The following is a 15,216-nucleotide window of genomic DNA, read 5'->3' as shown; positions in this document are numbered from 1 at the left end:
TCGCTCTCTCCTTGCAAATAAATAAATAAAGTATTTTGTAAAATAGTGGCTAACATATATTGAATGTGCCAACATGCTGGGCACACTATTATAGGCTGGGAATGGCACTGTAAACAATGTATCTTTTCACCCTTATCAAGAGGTCATATACTCTTTGGACTGCAAGCACCCAAAATGATGTGTCTCATGTCAAAATTCCTCTCTTACCAAGTATTCCTTTGGCTTAATTTAGAAACTTTCAAAATACCTTTTTACTGCAAAAATATTTTTTCAAGTGAAATTTCCCTTCAAAGTCATACTTGCAAAACAGTTGAGAAAAATCACCATGTGTTAGGTCATAAAGATACCTCTCATACATTTCAGAGACAAAAATCGTTTTTTAATATTGTATTGACAACCTCCACATACACAATAATATACCCTGGCCATTAGATTTTGTATTTATTTGTTGCTGATCAATTGAAAATATTAATTCTGGCTGAACATGGTGGTGCACGCCTTTAATCCCAGCATTCAGGAAGCAGAGGTAGGAGGATCACTGTGACTTTGAGGCCGCCCTGGGACAAAAGGGTGAGTTCCAGGTTAGCCTGACCAGGTTAGCCTGAGCTAGAGTGAGACCCAACCTTGAAAAATGGAGAGTGTGTGTGTGTGTGTGTGTGTGTGTGTGTGTGTGTGTATACATATATATCCAACATTTTTGTCAAACTCTATTGTTTTTGTTTTTGAAAGGGTTTCACTAAAGATCTACACAAATTATTAGAATAAGATCATTTCAGCCGTATGGAATGTTGGGAAACCCAGTCTTGTTGGGAAACCACGGCCACTGTGAGTTCATGAATGCAAAAGGCATGTCATGGCCTGAAGCCATGTCCCACAGCACTCTTCCGCATCCTCTTATCATAGTCTTTCTGTCCCCTCTTCCAAAAATGTTCCCTGAGTTTTGGAAGGTATGATATAGATACTCCCTTTAAGGCAGAGAACTCACCAATCACTTCTCAGAAATTTGGTCAGGGCACTTTTTCTGAAAGGGGCAGAAATACGGGTTTCTGGCTTTGAGGGACAAAGACCTCCACCCCACCACTCTCTGCTTTTATCACTTCTTACTGTGGCTTTGAGCAGGATAGCTCATATGTCAAAGTATAAACTCAAGAGGTAGAGAACAGACTCCATGACTGTTTTTTTAATCCCACATTAGTTTTTCACTTTTTTTTTAATTTATGTGACTGGAGTCAGAGAGAGAAAGAGACAGAGAGAAAATGGATGTACCAGGGCCTTCAGTTGCTGCAAACGAACTCCAGACACGTGCGCCCCCTTGTGCACATGTGCAGCATTGCATGCTTGCATCACTGTGTGTCTGGCTTATGTGAGACCTGGAGATTTGAACATGAATTCTTAGGCTTTTCACGCAAGCACCTTAACTGCTAAGCTGTATCTCCACCCCTCAGGTTATTTTTTAAAACTTTTTATTGACAACTTTCATCATTGCTGAAAATAAACCATTTTAATCCCCTCCTACCATCTTAAAAAAAGAAAAAAAAATTTCTTGTTTGTTTTTTTTTAAGTCAAGATCTTATGTAGCCCAAGCTAGCCTTGAATTCCCTATGTAGCAGAGACCACCAGCCTTGGATTCTTACAGCTAAGATTACAGCTGTGTGCCACTACATCCAGACCCCATTTTTTTTTTAATTTTTTTTTAAACTTTTTTATTTATTTATTTGAGAGCGACAGACACAGAGAGAAAGACAGATAGAGGGAGAGAGAGAATGGGCGCGCCAGGGCTTCCAGCCTCTGCAAACGAACTCCAGACGCGTGCGCCCCCTTGTGCATCTGGCTAACGTGGGACCTGGGGAACCGAGCCTCGAACCGGGGTCCTTAGGCTTCACAGGCAAGCGCTTAACCGCTAAGCCATCTCTCCAGCCCCAGACCCCATTTTTTTAATTAAACATGTTAAAACTTTATAATTCAAATAACAGCATAGAAATATTATATGTGCATGTAATAGCATACAGATCAAAGGAGAAAACAGATACCAATACGATTTATAAAAGTGAGTGTAGTCCTCTAAGATCAAAGTAATTACTAAATTCATCATAATTGAAAAAGAACGCAAGCCATAGTACATAAGATTTAAACAAAACTACATGTACAGTTTCACATTGGGATATATATATACAATTAAGTATTTCAGAGAAAACATATGTATGATTACATATATACATAAACCACAAATGACATGTAGTCACAATTGGCACCCTTTTATATATATATATATATATATATATATATATATATATATATATATATATATATATATATATATATTTTTTTTTTTTCCCTCAAGGTACTGTCTCGCTCTAGCCCAGGCTAACCTGGAATTCACTTTGTAGTCCCAGGGTGGCCTCAAACTCACAGCAATACTCCTACCTCTGCCTCCCAAGTCCTGGGATGAAAAGTGTGTACCACCATGCCCGGCAATTCTTTTTGGGTCTCACTCCAGCCCTGACTAACCTGGAACTCCCTCTGTAGCCAAAGCTGTCCTGAACTCATGGAGATCCTCCTATGTCAGCTTCCCAAGTGCTGGGAATAAAGACATGCACCATTACACCTGGCAGGTTACTTTTTGTTTGTTTTGTTTTGTTTTGTTTTGTTTTGTTTTGTTTTGTTTTGTTTTGTTTTTTTAATTTGAGAGAGGAAGAGGCAGATATAAAGAGAGAGCAGAGATATAGAGAGCTAGGGCCTCCAGCTGTTGCAAACGAACTCCAAACACACGTACCTCCTTGTGCGTCTGGCTTTTGGGAGGGTTCTGGGGAATGGAACCTGGGTCCTGCGGGTTTGCAGGCTAACGCCTTCACCACCAAGCCATCCTTTTCTATTGACAATTATCAAACCTGTACATACAGATGAAGGAGGATAGGAGACAGCCAGCTTTTTTAGGCAGTCTTAGAGACTGAGGCTCAAAGAGAGAAGCAGGAGCGGCCGCTACAGGACACCTGGCCCCAGCGCCACCCTTGGCAGAAAAGGAGCAGCGGCCCATGGAGAGTGGTCGCCAGCGGCCCTGCTGCCCACAGTCCAGTGTGCGGCGTGGGTAGCGGCCCTGGGATCCGCCCTCCTCCAGCACGTGGGCGCTCTCGCCAGCTCGAGGCTTGCTACCCGCGTAATTTCATTAAACTCGGGGTAACCATGGGTGTAACTGTCTTCGTTGCTCTTTCCTCCTCTGAATCTCCTGGTCTCCGCTTTGATATCTTCCCTCTCGTTTTCCATGAGCCCCGCCATTTGCCCTCAACGTCCCTCCGTGGACTACGCAGGCTCCTGCCAAGTCTCTCCGCGCAAGCTCCGAGACTCCACTGTCCAGGCGCCAGCGGCTTTGCCCTAACTTGTCTTTAAAAGCCTCAGTTTCTCTTAAGTCCACGGGCTTGCAGATCTACTCTAATGTCTTTTTTTACAAGCTCCTGTTTAATTCCCCTCCATGTGCTTGAGGCTCTACTCCAGTTTTGCTTTGTTTTTTTTTTCCAAAAAACTCAGTTTCTCTTAAATGAACCTCATGAACGATGCAGTGTTTCCACATAAGGGCATGTTTCCTAAACCCCACAATTTGTGATTTCTCCCTTAAATGAACCCTACAGTTTGTGGTTTTTCCCTAAATGAACTTAATAATTCATAATTTATCCTTCTTGGGACCATCTTTATTAATTCTTTGTTAAAGGTAGAACAGAACCCAAATTTGGTTCATACATCAGGGACCCCTGAACCCCAAAATCCTACATTACAGGGAATAGGGAAAAGTATTTTTAAAAAAAAAACATTTGCTCAGGGCTGGAGAGATTGCTCAGTGGTTAAGGCACTTACCTGCAAAACCTAATGACCCTAAATTTTAAATTTTTTTCTCAAATAAATCACACACAATTTTTTAGCCAGAAAAATGAAATATATAGGGCTGGAGAGATGGCTTAGAGGTTAAGGCGTTTGCCAGCAAAGCCAAAGGACCCAGATTTCATTCTCTAGTACCCACATAAAGCCAGATGCACAAGGTAGCACATGCATCTGGAGTTCATTTACGGTGGCTAGAGGCCCTGGTGCACCTGTTCTCTCCCTTTCTATCTGCTTCTCTCTCTCTCTCTCTCTCTCTCTCTCTCTCTCTCTCTCTTTAATAAATAAATAAATAAAATGTTTTTTAAAAAGAAAATGAGGGCTGGAGAGATGGCTTAGCGGTTAAATGCTTGCCTGTGAAGCCTAAGGACCCCGGTTCAAGGCCCGGTTCAAGGCTCGGTTCCCCAGGTCCCACGTTAGCCAGATGCACAAGGGGGCGCATGCGTCTGGAGTTCGTTTGCAGAGGCTGGAAGCCCTGGCGCGCCCATTCTCTCTCCCTCTAGCTGTCTTTCTGTCTAGCTGTCTGTCGCTCTCTAAATAAATAAATAAATAAATAAATAAATAAATAAATAAATAAATAAATATGAAATGGGCATATGCTACCTTTTATAATACAAATTATGAAAAGCTTCCTGGAATCGGGGAGGCACCAGCCAGATTGTGTGAGGATTCCAGCTTCCCACACCGCGGTCCCTCTCTCGGAGAGCGACATCCTTGGATGGCCACAGCAGGGCTCGCCTTCTCTCTGGCTGACCGGCACTTGGCAACCTGACAGGCGATTTACATTCAAAAGGTCAAGCTCGTGGATTCTGTCCAGACATGAAGTCCAGGAAGCCCTTCCACATGCCTGGATGCCCAGGGCTGGCATCTGTGCCCTGCTGCTGGCGTTCTGACAGCTGCAGGGAAAGCCCCATGCCCAGCTTGGCCTCCCAGGACAACGGCAGCAGCCTTTTTGCTGAAGGTCAATGTCCAAGTTCACTGGAGGGACCTTTTCCCTCACGCTTGCTCCAGGGCCCTTCTCACTCACGCCAACACCTCCAGAACGACCATCTCAGTACTTGCTTGTATTTTTCTGCTTCTTAACCCTGCTCCAAACATTGTCCAGTTCATACTCTCTTGACCCCCTCAAATAGGGGAGGGCAGCAGAGCAACCACAGGTTTCCCTTACGTAAGACGATAATGAAACGGGTCCAGAGAGACCACGCAATGAAGTGTTGAGAGAGGAAAGCACAACGCAGCGGTTACAAGCCGAGCCGAGGGCGGGGCGCAGGGCCACAGCACAGATGCTTTCCATACACAAAGCCGTGTGTTCGATCCCTGGTACCGAAAGAGAATAAGCAAACTATATTATCTCTCTTTGATTCAGTGTGTGTCTCTGTAGATAATAATTTTTCTTATCTCATCATGTTTGCCCAAGAATAAAGTACAACAATACATGTGAAATGCCCAGGATATGACCAGAGCAGAGCCAATCACAGCCTAGTTTTACTGTCTCCACTGCTTCTGTTATTACCACACAGCATGAGAACACCACACTCATATCCCAGGACTCATATCCAGGGCTCCAAACCTATGCTGCCTATCTCTCTATCTTTCACAAAAAGACAGAGTGAAGGTTCGGGTCCATCTGATATTTCAAGAGTTCACCATTAGACCCATCTGAAAAGAAAACTGTCTTATAGCTCTGTGGTGGTTTGATTCAGGTGTCTCCCATAAACTTAGGTGTTCTGAATGCCATGTCCCCAGCTGATGGAAATTTGGGAATTAAAGCCTCCTGGAAGCAGTGTATTGTTGGGGGCGGGCTTATGGATATTATAGCCAGTTTCCCCATGCCAGTGCTTGGCACACTCTCCTGTTGCTGTTGTCCACTTTCTGCTGGCCAGGAAGTGACGTCCACCCTCTGTTCATGCCATAGTTTTCCCCTGCCATCATGGAGCTGCCCCTAGAGTCTGTAAGCCAAAATAAACTCTTTTTTTCCCCACAAGCTGCTCTTGATCGGATGATTTCTGCCAGCAGTGCAAAGCTGACTACAATAGTAAAGTTCGTACCAAGAGGTTGTCATTGCTGTTGGAATCATGACTCTGTGTCTTTGGCCTTTTGGGACTGCTTTGCAGGAAGAATGTGGAAGGATTTGAACCTTGGCCTAAGAGACACCTTGCAATGCTGTAAGTACAGCTTGATGGACTATTCTGGTCAAACTCAGACCTGAATACAGTAAGAACCATGGACTGTGAGGTTTGGCTTATGAGGGTGAGAAAGACCTTTGCTTGGACTGGGCTAACAGCAGGTTGTGTGAGAGGCCTGCTGCAATCTGCCTGCCTGTATCCTGAGAAGTTGTGCAGGGTTGCCTTGCATAGAAATGGACTGGTGTGAGCAGAGGGACACGGCACAGAAAAATGAAATCTTTGGGCCAAAACTGCTGCCCAGTCACCTGCAATTGTTTAAGAGATTATAACCATTGTGATTGGGCCAGCTGACCCACATTAGGACAACATAAAGAATGCAGTCTTTCGAAGGGGCCTGAATGCAGGAGTGTCCTGTTCTTCAAAGTCTGCTTTATTCCCCCATGGATTAACAAACTGGCACCCTACCTGGTATTATGGAGTATGAGAATTGCAGGAAAGTGAGGGTCATTAAATTTGCAACACGGGCTTATGTTTTGGAAATGGCCATGAGCCATGTGAAGCAGGTTTGCTGGATGCCTGTAAAGAGACCTGATGGAGCCGTGAGGATGAACAACCGTGAGTTGCAGTGGAGACCCAGTAGAGATGCCAGGACCACGAGATGGCTGCCAAGGAGAGCTGCCGGCCCCGGATGAAGTTTTCCAGGACTGTGAGTAACCTAGCTAGAGGGGTGGAATTGGAATTCCAGAAACTTGTTACTGACTAAAGTTATTGAACTAGAGTTGTTGGACATGGAGCTACAGTTTGATGTTTGCCCTGGTTGTTTTAAATCTTGTATTGGTTGACAATTTCGTTGCTATACCCAGTGCTATCTTTGCAGTGTGAATGTTTATTCTGTGCCTTTATGGGCTTGAGGGGGGAATGTTTTTTGGTATTATGGCTCAGTTAAAAACACCTTGAATTATGGGGATTTTATATTTCACTGGAATTGATAAAAACTACAGGGACTTTAAAGTTGGACTGAATGCATTGTATTTTACATCATGTATGGTTATCAGTTTGTGGGGGCCAGGGATGGAATGTGGTGGTTTGATTCAGGTGTTCTGAGTGCATGCCATGTCCCCAGGTGATGGCAATTTGGGAATTAATGCCTCCTGGAGGTGGTGTAGTGTTGGAGGCGGGCTTATGGGTGTTATAGTCAGTTTCCTCTTGCCAGTGTTTGGCACATTCTCCTGTTGCTGTCGTCTATCTGATGTTGCCCTCCTAGGAAGTGATGTCCACCCTCTGCTCATGCCGTTGTTCCCCCTTCCATCATGGAGCTTCCCCTCAAGACTGTAAACCAAATAAACCCTTCCCACAAGCTGCTCTTGGTCAGATGTTTTCTGCCAGCAATGCGAACCTGACTGCAACAAACTCCTTCAAACTTCACCAAAGCCAGGCATACTGACACATGCCTCTAATCCCAGCATTCTGGAGGCAGAGGTAGGGGGTTACTGCGAGCTCAAGGCCAGCCTGAGACTTCATAGTGAATTCTAGGTCAGTCTGGGCTAAATCAAGACCCTAGCTAAAGAAAACAGGGAGCTGGAGAGATGACTCAGCAGTTAAAGCACCTGCCTGCGAAGCCTAACGCCTCCAGTTTGATTCCCCAGCCCCCACATAAAGCCATATGAACAAAATGACACAGAAATCTGACCTTTATTTGCAGTGGCTGAAGGCCCTAGCATGCCCATTCTCTCTGTCCCTCTTCCCCCTCTCTATTTGCAAATAAATACATAAATATTTTTTTAAAAAAACTTCACCAAAGAACTTCAGGGCCCTGAATATTTTTAGTTCCTCAAAAAAAACTGGGGTGGGGGGCTTTACCCTAAACAGGTTTTACCTTCAGAATACCATCAGCCTCTCCCTCAACAAACTCCCATTTGATCCCAGGTAAACCACGTTAAGCAAAAATTGCAGGAGGCCATTCTACTGGACTAGGCTCATGTACAAGACCCCAACAGGAAAAGCTAAAATTCAAAATGGAGTTATTTCGTCTCATGCTTGTAATCCTAGCACTTGGGAGGCAGGAGGATTACAGTGAGTTTGAGACAAGTCTGGGTTACACAGTCCTGAACAAGAGGGCATTGATCTCTGGAAGAACTGGGAGAGAGCTGGCTCAGAGGTCAAAGGCACTTGCTAGAACTGAGAGAGGTAGCAAATAGCTACTTTTCTTTTCTTTCTTTTTTTTTCAGTTTGTTGTTGTTGTTGTGTTATTTTGTTTTGTTTTGCTTTTTTAGTTTCTTGAGGTAGGGTCTCACACTAGCCCAGGTTGACCTGGAATTCACTATGCAATCTCAGGGTGGCGTTGAACTCACAGCGATCCTCCTACCTCTACCTCCCGAGTGCTGGGGCTAAAGGTTTGTGCCACCATGCCCGCCTCTACTTTTATTTGTATTGATTATTTATTTTCAAGCAGAGAGAGAGAGAGAAGAAGAGGGAGAGAAAAGATGTGCCAAAGCCTCTCACCACAGCAAACGTGCCACTCTGTGCGTCTGGTTTCATGTAGGTGCTGGTGAGTTGAACTCTGGCTTAGCAAACGAACGCCTTTAACGGCTGAGCCGTCTCTCTCCAGCCCTGTTGAGTTTTTAATCCTCAGTCTTCCCCATCTTTCAATCTGTAGGTCAGCCAAGCAGTGGAGCAAATACCAGATGCTTTTTCTTTGGCCTTTAGGGAATCAAAGGAGTTTCAACTTTCCAGGATGCACGCTAGAGGGACGCATGTGGCCCTGGGCCTATGATCTACAATGAAAAAAAGGAAAGTAACAAGAGGTGATGATTAGCCCCATCCTCTGTCATCTTTAGGGTATCCCCAAAGCCCAGTTGACTAATAGATACATCCTTGGCAATTGTGGTAGTTTGATTCAGATGTCCCCCATAAACTTAGGTGTTCTGAATGCTAGGTTCCCCACTGAAGGAGATTTGGGAATTAACGCCTCCTGGAGGTGGTGTATTATTGGGGAAAGAGCTTATGGGTGTCACAGCAAGTTTCCCCTTGCCAGAGTTTGACACACTCTCCTGTCCCTGTTGTCCACTTGATGTTGGCCAGAGGGTGATGCTCACCCTCTGCTAATGCCATCGTTTTGCCTGCCATCATGGAGCTTCCCCCTTGAGCCTGTAAGCCAAAATAAACCTCTTTTCCCCACAAGCCGCTGTCTTGGTTGGGTGATTTCTACCAGCAATGTGAACCTGGCAGCAACAGCGATCATCAGCGTCCCAAGAAGCAAAGCAGAACCAGGGTCCCTGGGCGCACTGGTGCATGGACCTCTGCCTCCTGGCCTTGAAACCTCCTTTGTCCTTTCTAAAGCCAGAGGTGGTGACTCTGCTAACACCAGGATGCATGACACACGGTGTGGCTACAGAATAACTGTAGTGTATAAAGAGGCAATGATGGTTCTTGAAGAAGAAGCTTGCTATCTACTTTTATGATTAATGAAGCTACAAGAGAGGCATCCATTCTTCAAAGCTTCTTAGCTTCTATGTCATCCAGATGAGAAGGGGAAAAAATTTGCAGGAGGGCTGGAGAGATGGCTTCAGGTTCGGTTCCCCAGTACCCACACAAGCCAGATGCACAAGGGGGCACAAGGGGGCACAAGTGTCTGGAGTTCAGTTGCAGTGGCTGGAGGCCATGGCATGCCCATTAACTCTTTCTCTATCTGTCTGTCTGTCTATCTGTCTCTGTCTCTCTCTCTCTTTCTCTCTCTGTGTGTATCAAATAAATAATTTAAAATAAAATATATTTAAATTTTTTTTCAGGAATATTCACCCTACATGAAAACCTTTTCCACTCAAATGAGACCCCAGGTAAAGGAGAGAGGTATGTAATGGACAGTACTCAACATTACCAGTGCTTTCGACCTTTTGGTACCCCAATGTGGCAAACTGTATTTGAATTACCTGTGTCTGGCTTGGAGTCCTCCTTATCTTTCTTTAGAACCCTGCAGAAAGCAGCTGAACTCTTACATCTTTTATCTTAATGCTTTTTCTTTCATTAACTAGTTTGAGAATCTACTGACATTTTGTGTTTTATTTTTCTATTTCATTTATTTTCTTAATTTATTTAAGGAAGAGAGAGAAATAAGCAGAGAGTGAGAGAGAGAGAATCAGTATGCCAGGACCTCCAGCCACCTCAATCAAACTCCAGATGTGTGTGCCCCCTTGTGTACATGCATGACACTGTATTTGCATCATTGTGCATCTGGCTTAGATGGGACCTGGAGAGTTGAACATGAGTCCTTAGGCTTCACAGGCAAGGGTGTTGACCACTAAGCCATCTCTCCAGCCCCATTTTTCCATTTTTTTAATTGGTATCCATGTCATATTGGTGTCTCATTTTTTTAATTTTTAACTTATTTATTTGCAAACAGACAGAGAGAGAGAATGGGCCCTCCAGGGCCTCTTGGCTCCACAAATGAACTCCAGATACATGCACCACTTTGTGCATCTGGCTGTACATGGGTGCTGAGGAATTGAACCCTGGCCAAAAAGTATGGCAAACAAGTGCCTTTAACAACTGAGCCATCTTCCCTTCCCCATTGTCTGATTATTTTATTTTAAGCTTTTTTATTTACTTATTTGCAAGTAGAGAATGAGAATGGATGTGCCAGAGCCTCTAGCCACTACAAATGAACTTCAGATGCATGTGCCACTTTGTGCATCTGGCTTTACATGGATACTGGGGAATCAAACCTGGGTCACTAGGCTCTGCAGGCAAGTGCCTTAACTGCTGACCTATCTCTCCAGCACCCCCCATGCTCTCATTTTAAGGGTTGCTTGTTTGTTTAGGTATAGTTCCTTTTGTTGATTTAGCATTTAGCATTCACTGTTTTTCTTTAGTATTCTGGCACCAAAAGTTTCCCTTAAAGAAATGCCCTGATTGCAGGGCATGGCAGCACACACTTTTAATCCCAGCACTCAGAAGGCAGAGGTAGGAGGATCACTGTGAGTTCGAGGCCAGCCTGTGACTCCATAGCGAATTCCAGGTTAGCCAGGTCTAGAGCAAGACCCTACCTCAAAAAAAAAAGGAGAGGGGGAACTGACTTGGTCTTGCAAGTTCAAGCCCCTCATACCCTTTAAGCTGGGTGTGATGGCGCATGCCTTTAATCCTAGCACTTGGGAGGCAGAGGTAGGAGGATCGCTCTGAGTTCAAGGCCACACCTAAATAACTCAAAGAGGACACAAACAGCTGGTTTGAACTAGCTGACCCCCATAAATTTATGTGTTCTGAATGCTGCGTTCCTGAGATGATGGTAATTTGGAAGGTGAAGCCTTGCTGGAGGAGGTGGGTCGCTGGGAGTGGACCAAGCACTTGCTTGTTCACTGTTAGTCAGCTCACTCTGCTGCTGCTGTTCTGATGTTTGCCACCATCACAGAGCTGCCCTTCAAGACTGTAAGCTGGGATTTTAAAAGAACTTTCCTCTTATCAGTTGCTTTTGGTTGGGTGTTTTGTCCCATCAATAAGAAGGTAACCACAACACAGCTAAATGAAGTGAGAAAGTTAAACCAACATATGAAAATGGAATACAAGGGCTTGAGGGATGGCTTAGTGGTTAAGGTGTTTGCCTGCAAAGCCAAAGGACCCAGGTTCAATTCTCCAGGACCCACGTTAGCCAGATGCACAAAGGGGCGCACATGTCTGGAGTTTGTTTGCAGTGGCTATAGGCCCTGGCACAACCATATTCTCTCTCTCTTTCTCTCCACCCCTCCTTTCTCTGTCAAATAAATAAATAGAAAATGGAATACAAGAAGAAGATAGAAATGCTGAAGAAAAGCCAAACAGAAATGAAAAAATTCAATAAGTCTAACAGTGTCACTTATGGAATAAACCATATAGACTGTGTGGAAGACAGAACGTCAGGACTTGAGGACAAGGTAGAGGAAGATCCTATTCTCAACAAATGCCAACATTAGTGACAAGTTCAAAAGAAAATATATGAGAAGAACATGAGAGACATTTGGGACACTGAAAGGACCATACAAATATTGAGCATAGAAGGAGAAAAACTTCAGGCCAAAAACACAGAAAGTATTTTCAGTATCATTATAGGGGAAATTTAAAAAGAAAAAGAACTTTCCAAGGCTAGGGGAAGGATGTCGGTCCAGATACAGATACAGGAGTCATACAGAACACCAAATAGATTGTACCAGAAAAGGAACTCCCCGTGCCCTATTATGGTCAAAACACTGGATGCACAGAACAAAGAGAAGATGCCGCAAGCTGTGAGAGAAAGTCAACTAGACCTATGTATGCAAAGGCAGGCCCATAAGAATATCGTTCAGTTTTTCAATCGAAACTCCAAAAGCCAGAATAGCATGGAACGATGCGTTCTAATTATTTAAAACTATGGCTGGGGCTGGAGAGGTGGCTTAGCTGTTAAGGTGTTTGCCTGCAAAGCCAAAGGACCTTCGTTCAATTCCCCAGGACCCATGTAAGCCAGATGCAGAAGGTGATGCATGCATCTGGAGTTGATTTGTAGTGGGCATTCTCCCTCTCTCACTCTCTCAAATAAGTAAATAATTTTAATTTTTTTTAATTTTTTTGTATATTTTCATTTATTTGAAAGTGACAGCGAGACAAAGAGGCAGAGAGAGAGAGAGAGAGAGAGAGAGAGAGAGAGAGAGAGAGAGGGAGAGAATGGGCGCGCCAGGGCTTCCAGCCTCTGCAAACGAACTCCAGACGCGTGCGCCCCCTTGTGCATCTGGCTAACGTGGGGCCTGGGGAACCGAGCCTCGAACCGGGGTCCTTAGGCTTCACAGGCAAGCGCTTAACCGCTAAGCCATCTCTCCAGCCCATAATTTTAATTTTTAAAAACAAACTATGGCTGGGAGTTCGCACATCGTGGGCGCGGAGCGTGGGTCAGAGCGCGAGGCAGGTTGCCCCCCATGGAGCAGCAGCCAGCGCCGTGCGCGCCCCGAGCGCGGTCCCCCCGCGGACCCCGGCCGCCCCCAACGCCATCGGTGGCTCGGACATCACATTCACCAAGGTCTTCGTGGGTGACCTGCCCTACCACACCACCGACACCTCTCTCAGAAAAGTACTTCCAGCTGGCCTAGAGAGATGGCTCAGCGCTTAAGGCGCGTGCCTGAGAAGCCTAATGACCCAGGTTCAATACCCTAAACCCATGTAAGACAGATGCACAAGGTGGCACATGCATCTGGAATACATTTTCAGTGGCTAGCGGCCCGCCAGCCTCAAGTTCTCAGGTGTCTGTCGCTGCGCCCTGCCGTTCCAAGACCTCCCCAGCCCCGCAGCCCCCTCACTGCGGCAGCTCTGGCTGGCAGGGTCTGTGGCCGCTTTTCCTCCCGCTGCCCGTGTGTCAGCCTGGGACACAGCCTGGCTGCCTATGGCCCTGCACAGAACCGGTTCTGACCCCTTCTGGCTGGGGAGTGTCAGGTGCCTGCTGGCTGGGCGGTGGGTCCCTTCACAAGTACCTCGGGGAGCTAGTGTGCAAGTGTTCCACACGGAGAGAACTAATGTTATAATAATATTTTTATTAGAATGTTCTGATTATAAAAATAAAACCTGTTTTCTTTAAAGAGGAAAAAAAATATGGCTGCCACCCGAACTACTATACCCAGCAAAATGATTTCTCATAAAAGATGCTTTGGGGACAGGATGTGAAGAAACCAATCTGGAACTGAGCTGTAATCTTCTTCCCTGCTAGCTAGCTTTCTTGATGCCAGAAAATGCTATCAATAAGTTAGTGGGTCAAAAATAATAAGGCATGGGGGCTGGAGAGATGGCTTAGTGGTTAATCGCTTGCCTGTGAAGCCTAAGGACCCCGGTTCGAAGCTCGGTTCCCCAGGTCCCATGTTAGCCAGATACACAAGGGGGCGCACGCATCTGGAGTTCGTTTGCAGAGGCTGGAAGCCCTGGCGTGCCCATTCTCTCTCTCTCCCTCTATCTGTCTTTCTCTCTGTGTCTGTCGCTCTCAAATAAATAAATTTAAAAAATATTTAAAAAAAAAATAATAAGGCATGAAAGTAGGGAGGCGTATCTAAGGGAAATAAGAGTAGTGTTGGGGGGAGGGGCTTGCCTTTAAGCCTGAGGACCCAGGTTCAACTCCCCAGAGCTGAAATGGTGACACATGCATCTGGAGTTCGTTTGCAGTGGCTAGAGGTCCTAGTATGGCCATTCTCTCTCACTCATTCACTCTAATAAATAAATAAAATAAAGTATTTTTAAAGGAGGGGTAGGAAGGGAGAAATGAGAAAATAATGAGGAGTTTCAATTCAAAATGCATTGTTTACATGTATGAAAATGTCAAAACAATTTTTTAATTATGCCGCGTGAAAGAAAATGAAGAGGTGGTGACCCAGTAATCAGGCCACACGCCCTGCATAAGGCACAGATGGCCTTTCCCATGAGGAAAAGAACAGAAGAACGTGTAGTTTACACCATGCAGAAACACACAAAAGCTTACACGAGGCAAGGAAATCAATTCAAACATAATCGCAAGCACATAGAAAAAAAGAAAATCAAACAAAAAGGAGAGTCACAATCCCCGGGAAACACATTTGACCGTGAGTGTGGAAACAAAGAAAATGACAAGACTCTGCAGACATCCACCTCCACTGCCTTGTGCACAACTACGGAACCACACGCAATGAATCTCCCACTACCATTAAATTAAACACAAATTGCTTTTGCTTCTAATTAACATATGCCAGAGCCAAATGTGGCAGTGGCAGCCTTTTTTTAATGTCTTTCATATGCCATGGAAGTATTAGGACCAGAAGGAGTGATTATTGATGGTTTTCAATAGCTGCCGCTACAGTATGGCCAGGCCTAATGGAAGGTGGATGAGAGAGTCATTTGAATTCCAACCACACTCACGAGCACCAGCTCCATTAAGGCACACAGCAAACAAATCCATAATGAGGAAATATTCCAGCCCCATTGTTTCCACGTTACATTGTTAGGTTATCTTCATTTCTCTTTTGAATACGTGCCTCGTTGCTTCCAGCATGGCAGGAGAAGCCCTTGACTTTGCTGGCATCCAGTGACATCTCTGGTGTTTGGGGCTGATCTCCCGGGACCTTGTACACAGCAACCTAGCCATGCTTGACTTAAGCTCTCATTCCCAGTAAACCCTTAGCATCCCTCAAAGCCCAGCTCAAACATCACGGGCTCTGTGGAACCTTCGCCAGCAATGCCCACGTGGAGTAGAAACCCTCCGGCTCTCCCACCA

At 45.1% G+C, this 15,216-nt stretch overlaps 1 pseudogene; it reads left to right on the top strand.

The window, feature by feature from the left end:
* The window catches only part of LOC101593399, a 62,355-nt pseudogene that overhangs the window by 11,769 nt on the left and 35,370 nt on the right, over positions 1 to 15,216 (top strand).

This window comes from Jaculus jaculus, chromosome 6 (genome assembly GCF_020740685.1).
Source record: "Jaculus jaculus isolate mJacJac1 chromosome 6, mJacJac1.mat.Y.cur, whole genome shotgun sequence".
Taxonomy (NCBI): domain Eukaryota; kingdom Metazoa; phylum Chordata; class Mammalia; order Rodentia; family Dipodidae; genus Jaculus; species Jaculus jaculus.
This window is presented reverse-complemented; position numbering and strand designations above follow the sequence as displayed.